Source organism: Arachis ipaensis, chromosome B05 (genome assembly GCF_000816755.2).
Source record: "Arachis ipaensis cultivar K30076 chromosome B05, Araip1.1, whole genome shotgun sequence".
Taxonomy (NCBI): Eukaryota; Viridiplantae; Streptophyta; class Magnoliopsida; order Fabales; family Fabaceae; genus Arachis; species Arachis ipaensis.
In genome coordinates, this window is record NC_029789.2 from 29,079,142 (window position 1) to 29,087,320 (window position 8,179).

Below are 8,179 nucleotides of genomic sequence, written 5' to 3' on the forward strand. Positions count from 1 at the left end.
TTCATCGAAATCGATTTGACCATAACATCATCGATATAAACCTTCATAAATTTTCCAATAAACTCATGCAAGATGGCATTCATTGCTCGCTGATATGTTGCACCAGCATTTTTCAAGCCAAAGGGCATAACCACCCATTCCTAAGTGCCTAATTCCACAGGCATGGTTCTAAAAACCGAATCAGACCAGCCGGTTCAACCGAGTTAACCGGAAACCGGTCAGCTAGCCGGTCCAGGTAAGCCTAAAAACCGTCTGGCAAAAAATCGGTGAAAAAATCGGTCGAATCGACAATTAACCGGTAAACCGGTAAAACCGTCCGGTTTTTTAGAGGGTTTTCGGTTCGAAAATATACCCTCTAAAATGTCGCTATTTTGTGTAAAAAATTAAAAAAAAAATAAAAAGAAGAAAGGCAAGTGCTGAAGCTGAACCCTAAATCACCAAACACCAATTGAAGCCACTCATCTCTCCTCTCTTCTCCGCGTCCAGCACCCACAATCCTCTCCTCTCTTCAAATTCCAACAACAGCCACCACCCACCATCCCACTTCAGAGCTCGAACTCATCGCCGAACCCTTCTCTCCTTTCTCTATCTGTCGCCCTCTCTGTCCGAGCTCGCTTTGTCGCTGTGGGTCGCGCTGCTTCGCTGCTCCTCGTCGTGGGTCATTGCCGCTTTGCTGCTCCTCGCCGTGGGTCATCGCCGCTTCTCGGATCCTTGCCATGGGTCCTCGCCGCTTCTCTCCTCCTCGTCATTTCTCCTTCTCTCCTCCTCGCTGGCGTCGTTTCTGCTTCTATGCTCCGCACCGTGTCTCACCGTCATTACTTCTCCGTCGTGGCTTCTCTTTTTCGCGTGGAGTCTCGCAGTCAAAGCGGCTACCTTTTGTCTCTAGTCTCTGCTTCAACCATCGCAGGTCTCAGATCTCAAGTTTCAAGTCTCTTCTTCTTTGCTTCAACCCTTCAACCCTCTCAGGTCTCAAGTCTCAGTCTCTAACACTCCCTGATTCTATTTCCCTGACTCTATCCCTTTGAAATTTCAAATTTATTCTGAACATGCATATGATGTATTATTGATGATTCTGCTGAATTTTGAGATATTAATACTTTGAATTTAATTATGTTGATTGTTGATTTTTTTTCTAGGTTAATTAGTTGTTTTCTGAGTTAATTTTCTTCGCTGTTCATTGTTGTTAACAGAGCTAGATTGTTGGTGTTTTGTTCTGACCTCTGGTTAATTATTCTGTAATTCTGAATTTGCTTAATATAAATTTGATATAAGTTCAATTTTAGATTCTGGATTTTGAATGCTATATAGAATTGATACAATTTTGGGACTCTAGATTTTGAATGCTACATTGACTTTTGCTGAATATAATTCTGGATTTTGAATGCTGTATAACTTGATATAATCCAAGGCAAATATTTTCTCAGTTTGTTCTTTTCTTATATAGAGCCAGATAATGAATATGATGTATCAAGTTGTTGCTAGAAAATTGAATTAAAATTCAGTTTCTGTTCAAAGTTTTTCTTCTGCTGCTTTTTGTTCTGTTATTTTAAATCCTTATATTTCATGTAGGCCTAGAAAAGTTCAGGTACGTGGGGCAACACATTGATGTTCATTTGTGACAGCAACATCAAAATGGTTCTTTAATAATCAATTTTCTGTTCATCAAGAACCAATTTTATGTTTTTGAGGTCTAATTTTATGGAGAAATGTAACAGATTGATAGTGAAGAGACAATTAAATGTCTCATATATCTTTGGAACTAATTTGACCAAGTTAGTAATGTAAAAATTGATGATCAATTTGATGTCAAAGGCATATTCCACGGATCAAATAAACTTTGATTATTTGAAAGGCTTACTCATGTTTTGAGCTGAACTCCTTTTGTTTATTTATTTATTCTTTTTAAATGTATTACCTTGATGTTATGTATGACATTGGAACATAATGGTTTGTTATTGCATTGCAATCACAATTAAAGAACATAGCTTATTACACTTGTGTCAGAATGAGGAATTTGTCATCTTTAATTTTAAGGGTTAATGATGCTTGCTGTAGAAACGTTTCATTGTGATTATTTTGGCTGCAAACTTTATATGTAAAAGTGCATAAAATTCTAACATCCTTACCAAACATAAGTTTATTAATTAAACCGGTTTAACCACGGTTGACCCCGGTTGAACCATTGAACCATTAAACTAGTTACTTGATCGGTTCAATGACCAGTCCGGTTCTCGCAACCTTGGCCACAGGACAACGAAAAGTAGTTCTAGACACGTCATCTTCTGCAATGAAGATTTGGTTATATCCTGGATAACCATCCATAAAACTAAGGATCTTGTTTTCTGCTGCAAAATCAATTAACATATATGCAATATCCATAAAATATTCATCTTTCAGAGTAGTATTATTCAAATCTCAAAAATCAATACATACTCTTAACTTTCTATTTTTCTTCATTACAGGGACAATATTCGAAACCCACTCAACATAGCGTGTTGTTCGAATGAACTTCGCCTTGATCAAGCGTTGTATTTCCTCTTTGATTTTTTCATTGCTTCACAGGTCTAGCATTCGGTTTTAATGCTAATCGATGTTCCACAAGTGAACAATCGAGACCAGGCATCTCATGATAATCCCAAGCAAAATAATCCTTAAACTCATGTAAAAGATTGAAGAGTTCAGTCCGAAAAGGATCAACAAGTTCTTTACAAATATATGTAATTCGAACATCATCAAAAGTCCCTAGATTAATTTCTTCTAAGGGATCTTGGGATTCAAACCCTTTATAATGATCATCATCTTTTACAGAATGTTTTTCAAAATCCAAAGGTTCTATATCACAGATGCAATCAAAGGTAAAATCAACAACTTCATTAGAAATAGAATAGACTGAATTATCCACTTTATTGATATTACTTCGATTTTCAACACAATGTGCTACTGCTATTAAATCAGCCATTGAATTCGAAGCATCACTTCCATTACATATAGTAGAAATATTCAAATTATGACGAAACTCGACTGCAGACATCGAGCTGATACAACTACTACTATAAAAAGGACTCCTAAACCTACATGATTCCACTTCATCAGAAGAATCATTTTTATTCTTTACAGGAATAAAATTATTTAAGTAATTATTCAAGGTTACCAGGTAATCGGAAACTTCCTCGACCTGGTCCATGGAGTAACTTCAAAAAATCTTTAAGACAGACAGTCCCAACCAGTTGGAGCAAATTCTAACTCTGGGTAACGCAACTTCACCGAAAGGCCTTCAGAAGACAGGTAACACCCTTCACAATTGTAAGAATTCAGTGTTCGGTCAACATTCAAAGGTTTCAGTTTAGGATTATACATCCTGAAATCAACATGCATTTGTTCGACATAAAGATTCGAATCTGCCTTGATGACTTCAGGTTTGCCATCCTTTGTCCAAAGAAGAACACTCTGATGTACAGTGGAGGGTACTGCACCCACACCATGAATCCAATCTCGCCCCAACAAAGCATTATAGTTTGCTCTCGATGGAACCACCACAAACACAGTGTTGCGCTCAGATGAGCCAACCTTCATAGTGAGAGTAACCAACCCTTTCGCTGGAGTTGAAGTCCCACTAAAATCAGTTATAGCAATATTTGTGGGAACTAAGTCATCAGGATGCTTTCCCACTTTTATTAACATCCTCTCAGGCAACAGACTGATTGCTGCTCCACCATCGATCAAGACTTTGTTTACTTTGATTCCACTCAAAGTAGTAGTTATATGAAGCGGGCTGAGATGAGACATCTGTTTTTCGGTAGGCCGAAGAAAATACCCCGGCTCATCTTCAATTCGGATGAAGGAAAAGGCTTCCTCATCCTCCATATCATAATCTTCATCTGGGTCATATTCATATTCCCCCAGATATTCAGTTGGAATGATTGAAATCATTCCAATCATGTCATCATCCCCTTCATCAAAATATTCTTCGTCGACATCAACTTCTTTATTCTTGTCGACCCCTGAGGACTGAGCCACTGCTTTACCCTTTTCCATCTTTGCAGGAGATCAAATTCCTTTTAGACAAGTCTCTCCATCAAAAGGAAATACAATTCTAGAATGCACAGAGGGCGTTGCCCCCTTGCTTACTTCCACTTGAGGCTTCTTATTCTGATCGAAATTTCTTCTTCCTCCTCTGCTTCTTGGATACCCCCTGGATCATCCACGATAATAGGGGTATTGATTTCGAGGAGGTCCCCGATGTCCCCACTGTGGATTGTGTCGATATAGAGTATCTCGCTTCTGGAACTCCTGACGATTCCGAAACCACTGGACACCTATAGCCTGAGACCGGCTTAAAGGTGTAGCCATACTTTGTTGAGGAGTCTTAGAACTCTGACCCGCCATGTGCCAAATCGGTTGTCTCAGGCGCGCTTGCTCTTCTCTGTGAGCCAATTATTTCTTCATTCGCTCCTTTTCGAAGATAGCAGCTGCTTCAGCATAAAAAATGGCATTACACCGTGGACACAGAGATACGTTCCGGTCTTTAATCTTTTGTTGAACTAGAAAGTCCAACAAACTATCTACCGCTCGGAGGTACACCGATCTAATTTGTGACTCAAAATCATCAAGAGCCACATCAAAATCATAGGACAGGCCAACCATGTTTACTCCGAAACATGGCTCCACAAAAGTGGTGTCTGCTTCGAAAGGATCAATATCAACTTTCATCTCCTTCTTGCCATCATCAAATTTCAACCGTCCCTCCATTATTGCTTCCTGAATTAAGTGCCTGAAATGAACGCAACTGTTAGTCGAATGACTTGTTTCTTGGTGAAACTTACAATAAGGCTTTCCTTTCAAATCTTTCACCGAAAGTAAAGTTTTACCCTCAGGCAGAATTAATTGTTTATCTTTAAGCAACACATCAAAAATCTGATCAGATTTCGAAATATCAAAACTATATTTCTTTCCACTTTTCAATTTTGAATCATTTAAATTTTCATTACTAGGAAGCTTTTTGAGTAAAGAACAGACATATGGAGGGCCTTTCTTAAGTTCGGCCAAATCGACCTCTGTTTCGAAATCGATTTCTTCTTCTGAGGACTCCATGGTCACATAAGCAACTTTTTCTTTTCGAGTAAAAGGTTTACTCTTCGATCGTTGCTCACTCATATACTTCTCCTTTTTCATAAGTTTGGTCTGAAGAACCTTTTCGGCCAAATGGGCTAAATCAAGGATGTGCACATTAAGCAACTTCCTGCGCATATAGAATCCTAACCCCATGGTTGCTATTTTCACCACTTCACTCTCAGGTAATGAAATATAGCATCTGCTCCTAGCATTCTTGAAACGTATCATGTAATCATCAATAGTTTGACCATCTTCGCGTTTCAAGCCTACTAGATCAGTAATTGCCACATTCATTTTTCCTCGATAAAACTGAACGTGAAAAGCAGTTTCTAACTGATTCCATGTTGTTACCAAATTTGGTCTAAGATTCAAAAACCAAGTAAACGCATTCTTTGTTAACGAAGAAGGAAAAAACTTCATTTTCAATTTTTCACCATTGGCTAAATTTCCAATCTCAACCAAATATCGAGCAACATGTTCAGTAGTTGATTCTCCGACTTCCCCAACAAATTTTGTGATTATTTTTAGATTTTTCACCCCTCTTGGCACTTTGGCCATTTGAACAATTTGAGAAAAAGTAGACACAAAGTGGGGTCGATTCATAAAACCAACATTCAGACCAACTCGATTCAGTACTTCTTCCACAATTCTGGTGACTTGATAACGTTCACCGCCATGATTATTACGTAATCTGGCTAGAAAGTCATCAGCATTTTGTCCACGGGGAACTACATAAGGATTTTCCCTATTAACAACATCATTTTTATTTTGAAATATATTTTCGAATTCCTCATTATTTCCCCTGGCATTATGCCTTTCACCATCCTCATAATCTACGATTCGAGCAATCTGTTGGACTTGTCTAGCAAGACGTTCGAATTTTGATTCGTGATCAGCCATCATTAGATTTAAAATTGTGGTCATTTGTTGAGTCAATAAATTGACTAAGTCATGATGACTTTCCTCTACTTGTTGTCGATATACTGCCATTGAATTTGCAGCATTCGAAGTAGAGCCCACATTATGATCACGAGAATACTCGAAATGTTGTTGTGAATTTTGAGAGTTATTCCCTCCATTTATACTCCCGAATTGAATAGGAGGAACAAAATTACCCATTGGTGGGGTATAACCAGGAGGAAGACCATAAGGAGGCCAACCAGCGGTTAATGGAGGCTGAAATGGTGGCAAGGTACCACGTGGACGATTATTACGTCTAACATTTCCAGTATGAACAGTTGTAACTACTATACTCTCACTTGCAATCGCACCTTCCGAACGTGAAGTCACGTCCGCTTGTTGCACAATTACTGGTAGGCTATCACTGGTGGATGAACCACCATTCACATTTGATATTTTCATCTACCATATGAATGATTTTTCCACTTTGTAATCGCATACACCAAATAACGCGAAAAATTTATAAATTTGACACACTTCAAATTTTGAAACTGTCCCACTGGGCGTGCCAATTTGTTTTGTCGATTTTTAGTAAATCGATGATGGTTCGATATCTAGTGGTCTGGGAGTGAAACCTACTCCTCTGTGCAGGTACCAATTTTCTAAAAGTGAATCAAAGTGTCTCCCATTAGACGGGTATTGGGAATAAAGACAAATTAAAATTTATAAAACAGTAAGACAAATGAAAAGATAAAGTTTTCGAAATGAAAATGTGCTGAAAACGGAAAGGTTTGCGTTGAAATTGAAAGAAAGCAATAAAATGCCTTTGACCGTGTCAAAGGGCTTTGACATGAAAATCTAAAATGCAGAAATGTAAATTGGAAGATGAAGATAAAGGACACTTGAAAGATAAATTTGCTTGAAATATAAAGTTTACAAGAAGATAAATTTAAAAGAAAGAAAACGTGGAAGAAACCCTACAGAAAAGTTACGCGATCGCAGACTCAGGAATTCTCTGGAATGTGAGTGTGTTTGAGTGTTTTCTGAGTTAAAGTTCCAACCTTTATTCCCTAAATCTTCTTAGTATTTATAATCTAGTTTTGGTAACTAACAACTAATTACAATTAATTAAAAAATCACAATCTTGAATGCATACTCTTTGACAATTGTTCCCGCTTTCTGGCTGTACACATTTCCCATGATTTTCTCGCGTGATGAAAGTCTCTAACTTCTCCACTACCATAACTGCTCGATCTACTTATTCGAACATCTTGTTCGATTACCTGTCTCGAAAATCTTGTTCGATTTAATAAAGTAAATGTAATCAAATCCATGTCGATAACCTTTAGCCCACGCTTATGCGTGTATCTTTTCGAAAACTGTCTGAACTCTTCAATTTCTTCACCACTTCGAATTACCTCGCCTTAATCGAAAAATAATTTTCCAATCAACAGACTGAATGAAACTTTTATATTGCACTGCACATTCGTAAATCACCAAAAATTAAAATACCAGATTTGCTATCATAAACAATAAAAAATTTGCGCCTAATTTTTTTTGTTATGGAAGTAGAAGTGGTGATATACCTTAACATTGTAATTTTTGGTGTTTTTCAAAACTGTAAAAAGTACATAAATCGGAGAGTCTGATTTTTATACCTCAAATTTTTTAATTTTTTTAGCACAAATCGGACGATCCGATTTGTGTACCTCTCACAAATCGGACGGTCTTATTTCTGTACCTCTACAAATCGGACAGTCTGATTTGTGTACTTCTAGAAATCGGACGATCCGATTTCTATACCTCTAATAAATTAGACGGTCCAATTTCTGTTTCTTTAATTAAACAATTCCACATTTGAGTATAACACCCCAACAATTTACATTTTAAAAAAAGGGCAGTGCTATGGTGCTGAAGTAAATTTTTTTCAGCACCAACTGAAATGAGGTGTCAACAAAATGAGTTATACGCGTGTTATTACTTTACTTGCAAGTGTAGATAAAACTGAAAGAGTAGCAGTGGGTGTAAGATTGTGTCGGTTTGTGTTGGATTAATTATTTAATAAAGTATATTAATTTAGAAACATAAACACATGATTAAGAAAGATAATATTTTTGTCTATTTTTGTTGATAATGGGTATGGACATGCTGTTTCTTTTTCAGGTGG

The 8,179-nt window shown here is 37.4% G+C and overlaps 1 long non-coding RNA gene across 1 annotated transcript; it reads left to right on the top strand.

Moving 5' to 3' along the window:
- On the top strand, positions 410-1,875 carry LOC110271869. Its single transcript, XR_002362702.1, has 2 exons — positions 410-966; positions 1,570-1,875. It is a non-coding gene; the product is annotated as an uncharacterized LOC110271869 (long non-coding RNA).